Source organism: Charadrius vociferus, unplaced genomic scaffold, assembly GCF_000708025.1.
Source record: "Charadrius vociferus isolate BGI_N301 unplaced genomic scaffold, ASM70802v2 scaffold1226, whole genome shotgun sequence".
NCBI classification, from domain to species: domain Eukaryota; kingdom Metazoa; phylum Chordata; class Aves; order Charadriiformes; family Charadriidae; genus Charadrius; species Charadrius vociferus.
The window spans coordinates 31,168-51,211 of record NW_009648907.1 but is presented as its reverse complement, the minus strand read 5'-3'; positions in this window follow the sequence as shown (position 1 = coordinate 51,211).

The following is a 20,044-nucleotide window of genomic DNA, read 5'->3' as shown; positions in this document are numbered from 1 at the left end:
TGAGTCCTGCTTTATCAATAATGTTTTCTGTTAATAATATTGGAGCAGAAAAGATCTCATGGGTCATTGAATTTGAGGTCCTTTATCATAGAAACTACATCACAAAATCTCTTTAATAAAATTACCAAGCATAGTCTAATAATAAGCGAAATGTTTGCCACCACCACTCTTCCTGGAACACTTTGCCAGAACCTCACTATTTGGATGACTGGAAACCTACTTCTATTTTCTAGCTTTAATTTATATACCCTCGGGGATTTTTACTATGAGCAATGATAAGCAAGCCAAAAAGAGCTTAGTTTAATTCTCAAAACCAGCATGAGCAAAGAAGAAAAGTCATTAGGAGAAGGTACCTCTTGGGAAGAAAGCAAGTTAAAATTTGAAGGTATAAGAGAAAATAAGCATCTCATATTCACCACTGACAGGTCTTAATTGAATTTTCTGGACCTACATAAACTTTTACCTGATTTGGTTTTATTATCAGGAGTGTGGTCCTATTATTCAGAACCAGAGGAAGCTGTACCTCCAACTCTCCTCTCAGCACCTAGCCAAGAACATGCACTTCAGATTTATGGATACCAAAGAACTGAGTGATATTTCTGAGGACCGTTATAGAAAATTGCAGATATGATCAAGCCTAGAAAATGTTCTGATTAAAAATGTTTGTTATTTATTTACAATAGAAAGGGGCACATGATTTCAGAGATGAAAATCACTGTTTTCTAGCCAATTCTAGTTGCAAGCAGGAAAGGATATAGAGTCTTGAATTTAATTTTAATTAAATTTAATTTTTAGTTTAATTTCTGAGGTTACAAGTGACTCAGCCTGCGTTCTCACACCAGCCCCTTATCCTCTTTCTGTCTCCATTTCCTCATCTTTAAAATATGAGTAATAATACTTCTGTATCCCTTGAGTGTTTCTTAAGCTTAATTAATTCAATGCTTTACAAAGTGCTTTCTGATCCAGAGATGGGAGTGCTACACATATCCAAAGGATTCTATTTTAGACCGTTTGTAAATAAATAAAACTGTACTTTCGAGATCTTATTTTTAATACACCATTGGAATGACCTGGCCTCAAGTGATCTTCTCTCATGGAAAAGGCATTGGAAGCTAGGTCTGCAGCCAGCGTTTTCTCCCAGGTCAGTAGTCCTCCCTTGCCTGGGGAATGTGAGAACATGGCTGCAGGCCAGGCCTCTTGTGCACGGAGGGAGGGAGTTGGAGCACCAGGCCTATGGCCAGCACTTGCCAACCGAGGCTGCGCTTTTCTCATAGAGAGCTAATGGGAAAATGCGCGCGCGCGCCAACGCGGTCTCGCTCGGCTGCGAGCTCTGCAGATGTCCCGCTAGGGAACAAACGTGACACAGGGGCAGCGCCTTGTACAAGAGCTCAGGGGCCCCTCGAACCTTGAAGGAAGGGGAAGCGGAGGTCAAAAATGCTGGCCGGTCTCGTACTTCATGAGGACTACGGCTCCGCAAATCAGATTGCTGGAGGTGGAACACGTTTTTTGGAGCTGATGCTCCACTGCAAGGCCCAAGATGGGACTGAGGTTTTTCAACTAGGGTTAAAATGTTTGTGTGGATTCAGCTGCAAATGTGTGTGGGGTAGGGAAGGAACAAGAATGATTGGCCTATTACTTCCTAGTCAGGAAGGGTCTATTGCTCTCTAAACTGAAAGTAACCAGGGAAACTAGGATGCTTTTCCTGCAACACATCTGTTAAAGTTGGTTTTGCCCCTACACATTGTGGTGAAAATTAATCAGAAGGTGGCCTCTGGCTAGCTGTGATGTTTCTTTAATATGAAAGACTGGTTTGTCATGGAAAAAGTGTGGTCAAGCAGTTAAGCAGCAAGTTCAGACTCAGGAAGCCCAGGGTCCATTCTTCATCCTACCAGAGGCATGAGAACAGTACTTGTATTTTCTGCAGAACTCCTCACTGGGAATGCGAAGTGCCTTGCACTATTTTAAGTCACCCCATCTCTGTGTCTCAGTCCCCCATGCGTAAAATGGGAGACAATAGCAAAGAAGTCTCACAGGGACTGTGAGATGCTCAGATGCTAAAGAAAGAGAGGCCATATGTGTTCCCAAAATAAGTAACAGCATGGATAGGGCTATTTTGGGACAATAGAGCTGTGCTAGCTTTGCATGCAACTGCCTCCACCACAGCAGAAATTAAATCTATAGGAGTTTAAAAAAGCATGTATACACATATACGCACTCCTGTATGTTATGTTTCTAAGGTAAATGATTTTGGGTTTTAGAGTGCTCAGGTGATAGCATTCAGAAATTCTGGGAGCTACCGAACTCCACTTTTAAGTGGCACAGATAATGCTGTGAGCTAGTGTCAGGTAGCTGAAGAGTTACAGCATTACTGGTCGGTAATTTTAAGGGTGATGTCCAGGGAAGGGGACAGTGGTTTGGTGACTGCCTGGAGTGCCTGGTGGCTGCCCACACATGCCGGGAGAGTGAGGTGAACACCAGTGCCATGTTGTGAGGTGAGAAAATTTTACACCAATCATGGTCCACCTTGAAGATGAAAAATAGTATAAAAATAGCCCAAGAAAAGGGGGATGTGAGGGATGACACCATCATGGACTTCTGGGACCAGTCGACGGGCTAAGCCTCTCTTCCCCCCCCCCATATGGATGCTTGTGGGTAAGATTCGAACACTTGGCTATACCAAGTGCTTCCCCAGGAAAACTTAGAAATCTCTATATAGAATGGTTTTATCACTTAGCGCTTTTGTAACCGAGCTATATTGCTAGCATCTTTAGTATTTGCACATGCTTTGCAGACAGTCAGTATCACCAGCAATCCAAAAGAACCTGTGTATCTGTTGTTTAAATAAATGGTACTGTGTAGGCAGCTAGTTGTTTGGGTTTCTCGTTGAACGCGACTGAAGCAAGGCTGTGTCGGTTCATGAGCACGACTGGGCTGAAGGTGCAGTCTGCTCTTAGTGTATCCAGAACTGTAACAGCTTAATATACATTAAATGAGCTTGGACTGATAGTGGTGAATTGGGCATCACTCAGACTTTAAACCTAGCTGCACCTAGCCTCCCACCTTGGTGAGGAGTGTTAGAACGCAAGGGGGTTTATTTTCTGCCAAAACTACTTTGCCCCTTAATGCAACACATGTGCAGGACCAGAGTGGTGTGGTGAAGAAGCAGTGATGGTGGTAACGCTGTCTCATTTCAGTAAGTTTCTGGCTGAGGGTGTAAATATTGGACTTAATCACTTAACGTGCCCAGTGGTGGCTTTTGGCCTCCTGCAGGTCTAACTTTTTATACCTATCTCTGAATGCTAAAGATAAAAGCTTTGCAATATATAGCTATAAAATAAAGAGCATATGGGGCACATATATTAGCTTATGGCTGTTTGCCATAATTAAGGTCTGCACAAACTTGCTTCTTCCTTGTCAGGTACAGCCATGCCCCAGACTGCCATAATCCAAGTAGCAGGCCGAAAAGAGGACACCAGACAGGATCGCTTGAACTTGTAAGCAGACTTTCAGCAACAGGAGATGAGAGCAGGTCACAAAGGTTGCGGAATGTACATCTGGCACCCAGGTACCGCATCACCCAGAAATAGTTTAGGTACTTATTTAGATATGGACCTAGAAATTTGGCTTGTGTTCAACATAGAGATTCAAGTCTGATTCGATCAAATATCCCAGAGTTTCACCTTATAAACTTGTCTTTTATATGTGTGTTAACACATACACCCATATGATACATTTCTCGTTGTTGTTTAAATTAGAAATGTCTCTGATGTTCACTGCCTTCTAAATCCATGAACAGATGCAAAACCTAGAGGATTGTGAAAAAATTAGTATTGAAAATTAGCCATGTTTTCCCAACTCTCAAAAATACCCACATTTGTGTTAAACTGCTTTACATATTCCAATTTATTTGCTCTTATTTATGGGTAGTTCCCAGGCTTCTTTGCCAGCAAATAGAGTGTATAGGTATGTGTACATGCAAGATAAATTATTAGACTGAATTGCTACAATCATAGTAATTTTTACTCAGGGCTTAGCTCCGAAACGTGCTGAGCACCATAGCCAGATGCACTTGAAGTGAAGGGGATGAATGCGCTCACAGAGGTCAGTGTAATATACTTTAAAGACAGAGATAATTGGAATGACTCGCTATATTGGGCACAATTGCAAGGTTTTGCCAGGAGGAGGGGCTGCAGGGGTGACCTGAGTAGGAGGGGATGAGGGGCTGCCCCGTGCTGGTCACAAGCATTTCCAGCTGGCTCCTCAAGGGACAACACTGACCCACTTGTGCACCAAGACCGAACCAATGAGAGGAGCATATGGTGCCTCTGCAAAAACATGTTTAAGAACGGCAGTGAGCACTAAACAAGGAGAGGCGCCAGAGAAGGAGGGATGCCAGAGCAGGCACAGAACAAGAAGAAGCGCCCGAGCAGGAGCAAGAGAGACACCAGAGCTGGGGAGATGCTGGAGAAAAAGGAGGGACAAGAGGAGCCCAATCCAGCACAAAGCAGGGGCAGAGCAAGAGGAGAGGCTCGAGCAGGAGTGAGGAGTCTCCGGAGCAGGTACAACTCTGAGGGGACTGTGGCCCATGGAGGAACCTCATCAGGGCATTTGAGTAAGAAACAAGGAGCGGGGAAAGAAAAAGAAAAACCACGCACTGACCACCTTCTCCCGTGATGCCCATTGCCTCATCAAAGGGACGAAGCATGATGTGCGGTGAGGGGACTGGGGAGGGGTCTCACAGAGGGAAGTGGTATTTCCCCTAAGTATTTGTCTTTTTTATTTCTCAATACTGGAATCAAGAATTAAAAGTTTACATTAATTGCAATAAACTAAATTCTGCAAAATTCCCCAACTCAAGACAGCTTTTTTGTCCGCCGCATGGGGATAACAAAAGAATCAACCAAAGCCTTTATTCAAAACCTAAAGCCACTACCTACAGTTTAGCAAAAATGAGAATCTTTCCCCTCTGCTGTCTTTCTTCATGTTTTCACCACACTTAACCCAGATTGAAACAGGCCTGCATTTTATTAATTGGACAATGCCCAACAACTATGGGAATTAAAAGATAATAATGTGCTAAAACACTGACTGACAGAGCTAGACAGACACAAGGGACAAGAAGAAATGTTTTTTCCTGACTATCCAGCTGCTTTGAATTCAGCTGAAACATAGGCTCGCTCTGAGAAACCGAGCGAAAATGGCTCGTGCTGTGCGAAGCCGACCCGCCTGCTCACTCGGGAGGGACTCAGCCAACCCAGGACATGGAAGAAGTGACGTGAGCTTTCTGAGGAGGGGGCCAGATTGCTCCCTGTGCCAAGATATGCCGAGCCCAGGAGAAGGGATGGGATGCTAGGGAGCCTGTGCTGATTCTCGGATGATGCTGGCCCTCACCCAGGCTCTCTCATCACGGGGCCCTTGAACTTGCGAGAACTGGACAGGGTCCCCGCGGGGCTGGAGCCAGATAAAGCACCACGAGAGTGGAGTTTCTCCCCCTCTCCAGCTTCATTTCCCTTGGTGTGTTGAGAATTCCCCATTGCCAGACTGACCAGCCCAAAAAGCGACGAGGAATTTGACAACGAGCCCTGCTTGTTGTTTAGCACTCACAACAGCTAGACAGACCTTGGAGTTTCCCACCTTTTCCACCCTAAATGCAGGAGTACTGCTAATGTTAAAGTTACAATAAATTCATATTTTAACCACAGCCCCTGCAAATCTTCCCCTCATACCCCATTTCTACCAAACAGTTCAAACTTAAGTATTTTGTGGACAGAAGCTGGAAAGGGCCAGGAACTTTGCAGAAAGCTCCTATGGATGATTTATGGGCAAACCATTGCTAATTCACAAAGGATGGCCAATTTTTAAGTATGATTGACTTTTCAGTCACTCCACACAGCTCCAGATAGAACAAAGGCTGGGATTAGCACTTTAGGGAATGCATAATCAACAATCAGCAAGACTGAGGTATGCAGACACTATTTATCTCAATGAAACTCTTTTTACATTAGGATGACCTGAATTTAATTACATCAGCTTCATCCATCAGCTGACATGCAGTCTCTCCAGTTAGATTGTCTCTCAGAGCATTGAACTTGCAGCATAACCAAGAAGACATCAGCTTTTAAATCATATTTTCTAAAGCATGGAAACACACACGTTCTTTTAGGTAACAAAATGTTGTTGGTTTTTTTTTCTTTAGTAGGGCCTCTTTGTTAGGCATGTTGAGTCTAGCATACCCATGTCCTGTAAAACTTTACTGGCTTATTTGTTTTGTGCAAAGTAGCACAACACAGCTGCTCTTTATGGACTGAAACTTTTACCTGGCACTGAAATGATCCTTGGCTCCATTTCATAAAGCTGTGGAAAACCTCAACCTGTGATTATTTTGTTAGCTTTAAAAATGACTTTTGTTTTCACATGCCTTTAGTACTCTCTAATTGTGCTAGGGACTTAGCTGCATAATTTCCCTGTGTTGATTTGGAAACTATTCTTTCTGCCATAAGATCCATGTGTGCATTTGTAGCATGGAAAGTTCCAGTTTGTGATTCAAAAGCCGCCATTCAATTAAATATGGACATTTCAACTTCAGTCTGGCAAAAACACTACAGTGATTTCCCAACATCACAGATGCTTTATCTGCACACAAACCCTCCAGATGCTCATGCTGTCACATACATACCATTGAAGGCTGTCCAACAATGCTCCGAGATCCTAAAAGTGTTTACAAAATCAAGCTCAACTGCACTCACCAATGGAGAAATCACACTGAAATATGATGAGAGTGAGGACATTGCAATGAAAGCAATGACCACAATGGGCAGGCACCCCCAGGAGCTGATCACCTCTGGACAATTAGTTCAGGGTGGAAAGGGGCCTCCAAAAGTCCCAGTTGTTTTGTTCTTCATCTTGACAACCAATCCATCATTTGATTTTAAAGATAGGCAAGAACAGGTTCAAAGCATGTAGGGCCTGACTCAAAGTCCCCCTGTAATCAGAAAAAAAATGCCATTGATGTAGTGGTTGTGGTGGAGGTCTGTGATGTGTCTTTGAGAAAACACCAATTAAAAGATTATAAAACACAATAAATTGCACAATTTCATGTGGAAACCTGCTTTCTAAAGCTTTATTTTTCATATTGGTTTTAATTTTGCTTGTAGCCCTTTCTATTTGTTTGAAATTTTGCTGCTTGTATCCATGACCTAGACCTCAGAGAATGGAGCACTATTATGCTCAGCTGCAAGGAACATCCATCACAGACAAGCCCCCAGCCCTGCTCAAATCCAACTCTGTTTCTTAGGCCCCTCAGAGAAAGACCACAGCCTCACCCTCATAAGTAAAGAGGAAAAAAGTGCTTGCCATCACGATGGCAGTTCAGAACAAGATACAAGGAAGAAAAAAAAAAACCAACAAGTTGCCTGAACCCATTCACGGGGAACAGGTGGTTTCTGCTGGGGCTTCTCTGCAAGGAAAGTCACCACCACCATGGGGATTTCCCCTGCAGCAAGAGAAATAACCCCCAAATTCTCCCCATTGAGACTGCACTTCTGTTAAAGGCATCTCCCAGTGGAGAAATGGAGCAGCCCATTGTCCCACTCAATACCAGCTCGGGGGAGAGAAGAATTGTTAGTCATTATTTTCTAAGTTCTGTTTCTGTCAGGGAGTGTTCTCTGGGTCATCAGTAAAGGAGGGTGGGGTTTGCTGGGTAAACGAAGCGATGAGCAATCAAAATCAGTCAAATCACATAAGAACAGTGTTTGGAGAAGTTTGGGGCATTATGAGGGGTTTGTCTCAAAATTCCTTTAAATGCAGTGTGTTGAGAGAGAAATAATATCTGATGGAAGTTCAGCAAAACATTGAGGATACTTGATGTAAATTTAAACATAAAATAAAAATTAATTGAAGGCAAGTATAATCCACAAGCTTCCCATGAGTCCTTTCAGCTACTTTTTTGCACGGATTTATTGTTTACTTGACCCAAGAAACCACCATAAGCAATCTATTCACATTTTCCTCTTCTAGGAATCGGTCAAAATCCTTTTTTTTTTTTTTTTCCTTTCCCCAGAAAATCACTTTAGTAAAAAAAGAAATATTCCCCACCCTCCTGCTCATGGAGAAGATGTTGTGGGGTTATACCATGGACTTCAACAGATGCTCATAATTACACAAGTGTTTTCCTGAATCAGAGTTTGGAAGAGAAAATGGTATATAGCAGTAGAATGCTAATTATAACCTACTGAAGTCATTGGAGAAGGCCTGGCATTCCCATGGCTGAATTTGGTTGGGCATGCACATATGTCAAGGGTTTGTTTTAAAAGCACAAGATTACAGAACGTCAAAAGGACAGAATTAGTATACTTAGATATATTCTCATCTCAGAACGCTGTGCGCAGGTTCTGCAGTAATGAGTTTGATAAAATCTCACAGATTCATCTGTGCCATCCTGTACTTTTTAGAGACACAGGGAAAAATATTTTCCAAAGCAGAAGTAATAAGTTTTGGATCTGAAAAATATGTAGCTCCCAGGACTGCAGCTATGCAGGCAGATACGAAGTAGAAATGAGAAGCCTGTTAATCTGACCAAGTTCATGTCAGCCCAAGGGTGGGAAACGTTTCCTTGTGGAGGGTCAGAGAGACCTGTCTAGCCCCATTACCACTCACCTTATCTAAGAATGAAAAGAATCCCACAACATGAAATTAAGTCACAGGTCACAGCCAGCCAACAGCCAGTATTTCCCATCCTTGCCCTAGACAAAGCTTTGTGGAGCATGAACCTTATCTTCTTGTCTGTAACTGTAAAGCCTAATGCACATATATATCACACTGTAAAAATTGCAATTTCCATAGTGGAACACTATAGGTTCCGAAATGGCCCATACTTTTATAAGTACTGTTCTGTTCATAGCCTTGTTTACGGAATGTAGTGTGTAAAGACTTTCTATAGACTTAGAAAAAAAAAGAAAAAGCATGACTTAAAAATTTAACTAGCATACAGATTTCAGAATGAGGCAAGAATTCTTCCAGTCTTCCTGATGGAATTCCTTTATTTGCCTGATTTAGAAAATAAGAGAATTAATGCTCACTCTTCCTTTTTACCTCACTAGGCTGCTATGAAGCCCATACAAACCGTACACTGACTATGCAAAATAGTATTTAACCGTGATATTTGATCTCACATTCAGTAATCAGAAAAACATGTTCCTTTAAATTCAATCTAGTTTTATTGGAAAATTATTTGCTTCAGAAAATTTGTTTCTGGCAGTTTAAAAAACTTTATTGTGTGATAACTTTGTTTTATTCTCATCATTTATTGGCTTGTTAAGCCATTTCATTTAGTGTTAATGATGCAAACCATCTTGTTTAATGCTTTGATGCTGCCCAACATATTATTGCTTTGGTCTGCAGAATAGGGGACTTTTAATACCTCTCTTTTAAAAAACATTATCATTATTTAATTTTTATTACATAAGTTTTGCAAAAATGCTGTCTTAGAACAAGTAATTTATAGATTAACTAATACCACAACAGCTTTTAAAAATCACTGCAGTGTTCCAGAGCATTGGCCTAAGACATCATACCAAGAATTTTATGAGTTCTTGTGTTTGGGACAAGTACTGTGATTTATCCACAGTACAATGTCCCTTTTTAACAGCCAAATGCAGTACAGTGCGATGCAGTGTCACCGCAGCATCACTACACTGGAATGACGTGTTTATTCACATGAGAATGTTCTAGGCAGAAGTTTTCCAATGAAAGAGAGAGCATAGCTTTGGGGGCAACCTTTACTTGGGCAAAGTTCCTTGTTCAATGTCAAGAGAAAGTGTCTTTTCTGATTCTTAAGAGACTATCGACTGTAAAAACAGAGGCTGGAGCAAGCACAGTGGCAAGCTGAGCTGCTTCAGGGAAATACTGCAAAGTTCTTTTATGACTACTACCAACCTGCTGGTGGGGCATCAGCAGGGCTACACTGAGATCTCAGCAACAGAATCACCAAAGAATACAGTCCTCTATTTGTTACTAGAGGTAAGACCAAGCCTACGTGGGAGAAAGAAACGGGAATGGGTTGAAAATCCAGAATTCTGCATGGTGGCCTAGAAACATCACAGAGATACAGTGCTTTACTTTATGCACTTGGGCTGCAGGTCCCCAGCTACCCCTCACACCACCACCACTATCTATACATTAACTTCACCTAGAAATTTCCTGTTACTTAAGTAGTTCTTTAACTTCAGCAGGTAATTATAAAACCTCTTTGGCACCAGAATTGCTGTGACGTGCTTCAGACCCGTTGTTCTGACCACGCTTATTCCTTTCAGGCAGGTGTCTGAAGACTGTCAGCCCTGGCTTAACATTGCTGCTGATATTTCTACCCCGTTCCTAATGGACGTAGCAGTTCTTTGGGCTTCATTTATGTTTTGAGTGGTTTACAAGGACGGAAATGTTTTTAATGAGCTCTAGGAACAGCTAGTATCAAGATTCAAGAAAAAAAAGAATTCTGCAAATGTGCAACAGACATTCTCCGTTACATGACTAGTATACATAAAACCAGCATGCAGTGTCTGTGTTATTGGGTCCCCCCAAAAGTACCTTTCTATCAGCAAGGTCCTTGTTTTTATAGTTCTTACTGTGGTATTTTTTTTTTTAGGAAATAGAATAAGCAAAATTTAATCAGAGGAGTTAGTCTAAAGCGTCTTTTACCCACACTCAAAGTGGGTTGTATATTTTTTGGTGATTTTTTTTTTCATCCCTTTCCCCACTGTTCCAGGTTATAACTTTTTTTTTTTTCCCCATTGCAATTGTTCCACTAACCGAATTGTTTACTTCAAGGCTCTATTTCTTCCTGTGTGGTTCTCAGCTTTTGTTGTGCCATTATACAAAAGACATTTTTGTTTGACATTTCATAGAGGCTTATGAGAATAATACACTTCATACATCACCTTTGTATTTCATTTCAAGCCACTAAAAGGTAAACTTCATTCAACCCCATTGAGGTTATCTATCTTATCCCAAGTTGACACTGGCTAGGAGAGCTCTTTCACACAACTGCTCAGGCAAAGCCCCACGTTTTCCATTGCTAAGGCTGCTTCCCCACCCACAGCTCAGAGCCCTTGTGACCAGTTTCTCTCTTTCAGTATGTGAACAGATTTTTTTTTTTCTATTTTAAACAAAGGGGACCCCCACAATGGTTATTTCAAACCTGACAACAGCTCTCCAATAACCCAATGACAGACAGAAAACCACGAGATGGAAATCAGCTGAACAAGTCTATAATCAGTTTGGGAGACCACTAGGGAAAGTACCCAAAGCAAGCACCAAAACTTACTTATAGGAATTGTTAAATGACACAAAGATATTGCAAGCTTGAAAAGCCTTTCTGTGGCTTTCAGTTGAAATGCTGAATCCTTCTTTACCCTCCCAAAGGTGTGTGTAGCTACATTGTGGTTTCAAATTCCATGAGGCAAGATGCAATGGGAAAAAGGTCATTCTCTCATGTGGTATATTATCAAAACCATTCTCATTATCGTCCTTGAGTTCACTGTTTGGCCTTACAGATGTTAACTATTATATTGCCATCCCTTCAGCTCTCAAGCATGCTATCTCCCCCCACAAGAAGTATCAGTAACAAATGAGACCCAGGACGCAGCGCAACTGTGTATGAGTAGAACTGGCCTGATTTTCCCAAACATTAAGTCACTACTAAAGAAAGTGTGATTAGTAGGAGAATGGTCAGCATGTTTGTATTTAGGTGTCTCATTTGGAAGCCTGATTTGAAGGGCACAGAAAAGAAAAATCTGGCTTAAAGCCACGGATACACAGTCACTTAATTCAACTATGAACCTGTGCTGGTGCTGAGATGGTCCCACCTCCAGCCAGTGGCTCCTGCTTCATTACGCGCAGCAATGCCGACAATCGTACGGCCACACCACGACTGAGCTAACAGGACTGATCTCACAGAGGAGTGACCCACCCCAGAAGAAGAAAAGCTGCCTCAACTCGAGCTTTAGCATGAGGGAGACAGCACAAACAAGGGGAAGGAACTGGGAATTTTTCTGGCAAAAGCAGCGACTGGGTTAAAATGACTGTTCAATCACGGCCCCTGACCTTAGATGTAAGGCCAGGAGGCGCAATGCAGCCTGCACTAATCAAATGCTATCAGGGCAACGAAACAGGGAGGAGCCCACTTTTCCCGCTCCTATCCATGCACTCCTGCCTCTTCCCTTGCGCTAACTTTGATACTCATTTTGCCTCTCAACAAGTCAGTTCAGCTTCCTGAATTTTAAGAAAACCAACTCCACAAAAGAGCTGGGTCAGAATAACCACACAGTAAACAGAGGAGACCCACAGCCAATACGATACAGAGCGGGGGATAACCAAACTTGGGGGAGAATAGAAACATCATCTCCCCTTTCAAAAGCAAGAGGCTATAAGCTTAGCTCAGCAATCTTCGCACTAATGGTTGCAATGATTACCTTCAAAATATAGGACATACCTAAAGCACCTGGACTCTTCAACAGGAGCTTCTATTAAGCTCAGGATGGAGATAACATAAAAGCTTAATGACAACAAATTATATTTTAAGTCTTAACTACTCCATTGTTAACCATTTTAGTAGAAACAGCAAGCTAAGGTGTTTATCTGCTGGTAGTGACTTCTCCCCTGGGTGAACTTCAATTAAATCTCTTCAAGCATAGGGGGAAGAATGTCAAATTTAACTCTCTCTCTCTCACCACATCCTAAATCTTCTCAAACTGGAAGAAGATGTGCACTTCCAGAACGGCTGAGTAGTCACAACAGGATATTAGGTTTGTGGGGCTGCAAAACACAAGAGGTGAGAGCAGAGAGGCCTCATTAACCGAAAGTATAAAAGACCACGTTTGTCCTTCTCAGTTGGAGAAGAGGTAAAGGTAGATTTCAGAAGCCAACTCTTAAACCTGCCAGCTACAGAGAAAGCGTAAAATAGCTTTACCCTTCACCGAAAGGGAGCCAAAGCCCCCTGCCCTGCTGTCACAACTGTAGGTACTGCTGAGTCGCTGACCTGCTGGAGAGTCACTCCCCAACTTACTGTGTGACAAGTGGCTGACATGCCTACACCTACAAGCTCAGGTTGGGTTTTGATCATAATATTAGGCAGTTGTGCCAGAGAAGAGGTAATGATCCTGATATATTGTGTATATTCTACATTTAGGATGGGATGGAGGAATGACATTTCACAGTACCCAAACCAGTCACCCAACGCCGCCAGGGTCTCCTCTCTAGCTGGTTAGCCTCTAGGGTTTCTTGGAAATTGGGGGAAATTGTAGAAATAGGACTGAATATCAAAGTTGCAGGTGGGAGACCAGGCAGAAAAAGAACTGGAGCAGGACAGACGCTTTCAGGGAGAAGAGGATTAGCAGTGTTTCCCTGTTGCATATGACCAAGGTCTCTCACCTGCTTTACAGCTTTTCCTCTCCAGAGCTCAGAGCCATGATTGAAAGGATGTAGGAAGGATTTAAGGCCTTTCTTGAAGGGGCTCAGAACCTGTAAGAATGGCTGTACGTCAAATAAAAACACAGTCTAATTTATTGTTTTAGCTTTTGGATGACTACAGTACCAACTTCAGTCTTTAACAAGAATTAGGAACCAAGATGCTTTAAGCGCTGTCAGCTAAAATGTGTGAAGCTCCCTACGGTGCACCTTATGAGATTTTGCAGATTGTCTGTAAAATTTAGCCTGGCACTACTGAACACAAGTTTCCCCTAATAAGCTAATAAATTGTTGTGAATGACCTTCTTACCTCTTATGAAACCACGTAAGCTCAAACAAGTGGGATAGAATATAACTTAAATTCTCCACTGACCTGGAAGGAAACAGTGAATGCTGATTTCACCCCAGTTCCCACCAAATGTTTGTGTTTCCTTGTTATGACTCACTTTCTGTCATCCACTTCAATGATGCTCTTAGCCACTGTTTACTATAAAGGCTGGGCAGTGGGACAGAACAGGAACCGATAGAGGGGACACCAAATGAAGTGCCCCCGAGAGGCTCTGCGGTTTAACTTTTTGTTGGAGCACGAGAACACAAACCCAGCGAGGCTGCAGCCGTATTTTCGACCACCAGATGGTGCCAACAGTGCTCACGATCTAGGGATGCTCATTCAAAATACCTACCAAGGGCTGCTGGCAAACCTTTGCTTTGTTGAAGTCCTTACTGCGAAAATTATTAAGAAAAGTTGAATGAAAATGTGATGAACAAATCAACTATAATTCATAGGCATCACACACACATCTTAATTTCTCTGCACATTTTCAAGAAAAGACTGGGTTTCTTTCTCCCGGGTTTCCTTCCTCAGCATACAGAAGCTGTGAACATTTAATTCCATCAAATATCCTTAAAACCATACTCTCCCTCTACTTTCAAGGCCATTAAAATTGCACATTAAAAATGTGTTTTGATTAAGCTGACTTAATTAAAAGATAGCAATTAACAACTTAGTCATCTCTTCTGTGGGCACTACAGATGACCATCTTCCTCAGAACTGTTACATCAAAATGACACTCTTAGCAGTCTGCAGTGTTGTGTACAGGAACAAAATGTTTGTAAAATACATTTCTAAAAATTTGCTATGATCACTGAGAGTAGAGAGATGTCTCAGGGCCTAGAGGGCAGCATAGGCTGAAGTAAAGGCAAGAGAGGCAAGGTCCTCCTCGTCCTTCCACTGATCTGCTGTAGGAGCTCAGGTGAGTCGGTCACCTCATCAATACTCTGGTCCAGCCACTGCAGCTACTCAGATCGCAAACTCTGCAGGATGGGGACCACCTTCTACAAAACGCGTGTACGGTGGTACTCTCACCTCCAGTGAGCCTCCAGATCACAATTCTGACATCGTGACATTTGTACTTACACACAAAAAAAAGCTGTATAAATCTCTTTATATGATGTGCATACAGAATCTAGCAAAAAGAACCCTAAAATGGGCTTCTCATGCATATTCAGAGGCCTTAACTGTAGCTCAGTCCCACAGATGAGAAAGCCAGCAATCTTCAAGACCGCAAAGCCAGCCATTGACTGACAGAAGTAAGAAAGTAAGAAAGAAAGGCATTTTTCTCTCCTTTCACAAAGAGGTATAGAAGATGTCTCCACCTTTTAGAGAGGGCAGCTCTCACATTTTGCTTATGATTTGAGTATTCATGAAATCAGCTCTGACACAGCCTAAAATTTAGCTCAGTGACAATTTTTTTTCATGTAATCTTGTTTTCAGGTTTTTTTTCCCAGCAGTTTACAAATTATTTGAGCTGCCTTTGACGAATTTAGCCTTGGTGTCCATATTTGCAGGAACAACTGTTTCTGCTTACATAGATGGAGTCTGCAAACAGGGACAGGAGAGCTGAGACCACAAAGCAATTCCGCAGCGAGGACTAACGACTTTTCACATGAGACTTGTCTCTCAGTTGCAACCAGTATAAATCGCCAAGCCAGGCACAATTGCCTCCAGTCTCTCACCTCCCAGTTTCCCAGTACATCAGGAGCCCCAAAACTAACTGCCCAACAGAGTCTTTCAAACGTGTCTTGCTCGCCCACCACACCAGGACAGGGGGTGTCCAACTAACCATACTGTGTTAAGCACATGTTCCGTTACTGTGTCAAAGTTAGAAAGCATCACAGAAAACTGTGGTTTATCTTTCCAATTTTTATTTTAAAAGATTACGCTTATCTTCTGTGCATACATTTTCTGTGAGACTGTAAAGCCAAAGGAGATATTGCTCCCTCCACGTGCTTCTGGACCTACTAACTCCAAATAGTACCTGGCACTGGGAATTCATTCTTTCCCGTAGGATGGATATGACTGGCCTGGTGTTTGCAGCAGCTAGGCAAATACTCTCTAGTTAAAACACCATTTTGGAAATAATGGTTGAGACAATCCTGCTAGCAACCACACTAGATTTAGTAGCGATACAATGAAACCAAGACATAACAGAGTAGTCCAGTACCAATGGCCGGCTCTTTGACTCAGCCTTTTCCTCATATTCCCTCTTCTACCATCATTTCATCCGCAACGCTGTTAGTACAGACAGGGCTTTAGGCGAAGGCAGCATCCAAACACCACATGAGCAATTCCTGCCGAAGACATTTTTGCACAGCACACTACTAACAGCCAGCGAATACTGGTATTTTGCCTACAGCTGGCACTTTGATTTTGTGACTGCTACTAGCAGTATATGGCTTTATAAAAATTACTTCTGACCTAATGTGCATGTTGTCTCCTTTTTTCACTTGCCCTGAGCGGAAGCTCAGAATGAAATCGGTTTAATAGAATAATTTTACTGCGTGTAGATTTTGCCACAAGTATTGCTCACAGGATTACAAAACTCACTCTCTTCAAAGCACAGCTGGGATCTAAATTAAGCCTAGAGAAAATAGCTAGAACTGCCAGCCTGTAAAGTGATGGTATTATTCTCTTATACTGGGTTTCATTGACATACAGATACACCCAGTGGGCACTGAAAACCAGTGTACAGAGTTAGTGAGACTCGACTGTTTCATAATAAAATTTATTGCTTCTATTTATTATTTTCCCAAAGAAGAAACCAAGATGAGAGCACGAAAACATAAGATAGAAGAGATTCTTCTTCACAAAACATGTTTCTATTGTGATTTTAACAAGAAAAGCAATTCAAGTAGCAGAGAAAGAATATATGAATATCCAAATGCAGAACTCTGATTTCTCTTCTATTTCTAGAATTAAATTATAGTATTGCCAGGACGAAGAGTTCAGAAAAAAAATTCTCAAAAATACAATTCCTTCTCAAATATGAAAAAATAAGATGACAATCTTTGGTTGTAGCATGACTTCCAGAGTGAAAGCTTTATGGAAAACAGCGTCAAGATAATCATAACAAAATCTGAAATGATTGCTAACATGCATAGATATGAAACACAGAGATAGTAACAGATATAAGAAAAACAACTTCTTTAAAAGTCTTATTCACCCTGTCCCCTTCTTTTACACATCATATTTGTAAGAAATCCATGATTTAGATGAAAAGAGAAACTTCTTCCCTCACACGCTCATTTCCCTCCTCTGCACTTTCTGCTATGTTCCCATCTAAAACACCATCACATCCACCTAATGCCCTCTAGTAGTTTCATAAACATACTGTTTTGAGCCACTCTCCTTGCCTTATTTCTATGCACGTTTTGGGTGTAAACCCAATCTGAAGGGGGGGAGGGTAAGGAGGACGATGCAGCTCTACAGCTGCTACTGTGACAAGGCAACTCAGTGTATACCCATATTTGATGTCCTATGATCATCTACTTCAGACTACAAGCATCTTGGTGCAGGAAACATATTTTCCCAGATAGGTAAAACTTCGTGAAACATTGCTAAAATATACACAGTAAATAGCACACTACACTTGCAAAGTCAAGCGCCCAGGAGCCAGTAAATGTCAAAAATAAGGTAACCCCCATAACCTTCATCCAGAACCCATTGGCATACATGTTGTGATCAGCTTACAATATAGGACACTATTTTTTTAATATCGTCCTGTGTCGTTGTAGAGACGGACATGACACTGAATATCCAGTTGCAGCAACTGTATATTTATTTTACAAGCAGTGCTCTTTTATATCCTTTTACCTGGTTGCTTAGCTGTGCATATATTCTAACATTCTACTTTTGGCCAATCTGTTCTCACATCACACACCATCCAGCCAATACAATTGTTGATCACGTGCTGTTCATGCCCTGGGAAAAGCCAGGATGTTTGCCACCCCTTATCTTGTTTGCTCGGATCTTCTCAGGATTCTCCTGTCTCTTCAAGGATATACGGGTATCTGTTCAGGGTCAGTGTTAAACTTGTATTTTGATCCCTTGGACTAGCCGAGGTCTCCCACAGTCCTGCTTTGCTCAGTGCACAAACAAGCTGGGGTCATTGAAAAAGCAATCATTCAATATCTCTGTTATTCAGGAATCCAGACCTTGTCTCCTGTATGCTCTTCTAATCCTGTTCTGAAGGCAGAAAAGCCCATAAGGAAGCAACTATTTTGATCATACTCTTTGCTACAGCATCCAGGTAATCTCACAAAAAATTATTTGCATTTATTTTACAAAAGCTGTTATGAGGTGCTGGTTTTGTGATGCACAATACATGGTAAAGAATAAGTGAGTATTACTTTGAAGTGCTCCTAACTTGCCCAGCTGCTGAATTTTAGAGTACTCTACACATTTGGGATAGTTTTCATATTCAAAGTATAGTTTCCCCTGACAACAGCGTGAGCAGTAGCTCTTCTTCATTTATGCAAATATCTCAGACAAGGAACAGGCTATTATGGTCACCTATGAAAAGCTGGTGATTTGCTCATTGTCACACACTATCATGTGGCAGATGCAGGGATATAACTTTACTCTCTTAAATACTGTTCAACTGTTGTACACACACTTTCATTTTACTACCTGCCATTTTGTAACTCATTCACTGATTCTCCTACACACAGCTCCTTTTTCAGTACAGAAATGTTGCTCAGGCAGATTTTCAGAGTATTTCTATAGTTGGCTGGAATTACTAAATACATAGCAGAATAGCTCTGGTCAGACAGCTGTATGGCTAGTAATCTCTGGCTTGTTCAGCACATAAAATGCAACACAGTTGCTGTGTTCCAGCAAAGCAGATAAAGTACTCCCTAGCACTCCTGGATTTCCTGTGAACTTACACACATTGCTTTCTGAGGAATCCAGGACAGAAATAAGAGCTTTACTTACGTGTTCTTCACAACCAATGGAGGTCTTAATGTTCTATGCTAGATGGCAATTCACCCTCCAAGCCCAGTTTTCTCTGCCTCAACTTGCAGAGAACCTCCTCAAGATCCCTGAGCCTAAAAATGTACAAAGACCCCAAGAAACACCCGTAACTTGATTGCTCATGGCCTATTACAGGAATACTACACACACACTGAACAGTACGCATCCAGCTGCCTGCTTCTATTACAAGCAAGAACAGCTGAAGTGAGATGAGCAGGGCTGGGGTAGCGAGTGCGCACGTTACTGTAACTGATCTCAACAACAAACCATCAGGGAACTGGGCAGGGATTTTCCAGACAAACACTTAATCTCAGCCCCTCACCAGCTTAACAGACTGAATCAAGCCCTTGAAGGCCACTTCCCCTCCCAAATATACAAACCACAAACTACACAGCAGTGCCCAACTCACTGCCGAGCTCCTTTGCTTGCCTTTCAAGTGCTGAGGCAGGTGACAGGCATAAACGTGCAAGCTTAAAAACTATTTAATGGGTTTACCCATTGAAGAGAGAAGCAAAAAAGAAAACCAGTAACAACTGCTCTTCCCCCCAAAACAAGACCCCTCACTAGAGGGAGTAGCCCTCCTTCAACACGGATTTTTGTCCTCCCCTCTGGGCCTCCTCAGGTACACCAGCTGCACTGACAGAGAGGCACAGGGGAAGAAGTGGGCCTAGTACAGATGCTGCTGCCACTGAGGGCCAGGGCCAGGGCCAGGGCCAGGGCCAGGGCCTAGCCGCAGGGCCAAGGCCTCCCAGGCAGAGGACCCCGCGCTACAGGGGTGCAAAGAGGGCGGAACAAGCGCCCTTGCTGTCTGAATGGTGCATTTAACTGTCAATCAGAGCTCTTTCCCGCCCCCCGCGCCGAGGCTGCCCGATCCAACCGCGCCTCCGCCGAACGCCACCGCCGTCGTACTGAGGAGAGGTGGGAGGGGCAAGGCCCCGATCGCTCGCGCTCCGATTGGTCGGATCAGCCGTCAACTCACTCCGGCGAGGCTCCGCCTCCTCACCGCTCCCCTCTAAACCGAATTTACGGTTCGGAGAGGAAAATGGTGCAGAGATCTCTCACGATCCGATTGGCCAAGCGGAAACGCCACTCAAATTGAGACTCCGCCCTCCCGGCGGGACAGCGTCTCACCTGACCGGTCAGCCCCGTGACAGGGTGGGGGTGGGCTTCACTGGCGAATGGTCAGTTCCGTCAGTCACTCCTGCAGAGCCCCGCCCCACCGCCCTGAATCTCACCTGCAGATTGGCTGCGGCGGCTGCCCCGTGGCGGCCC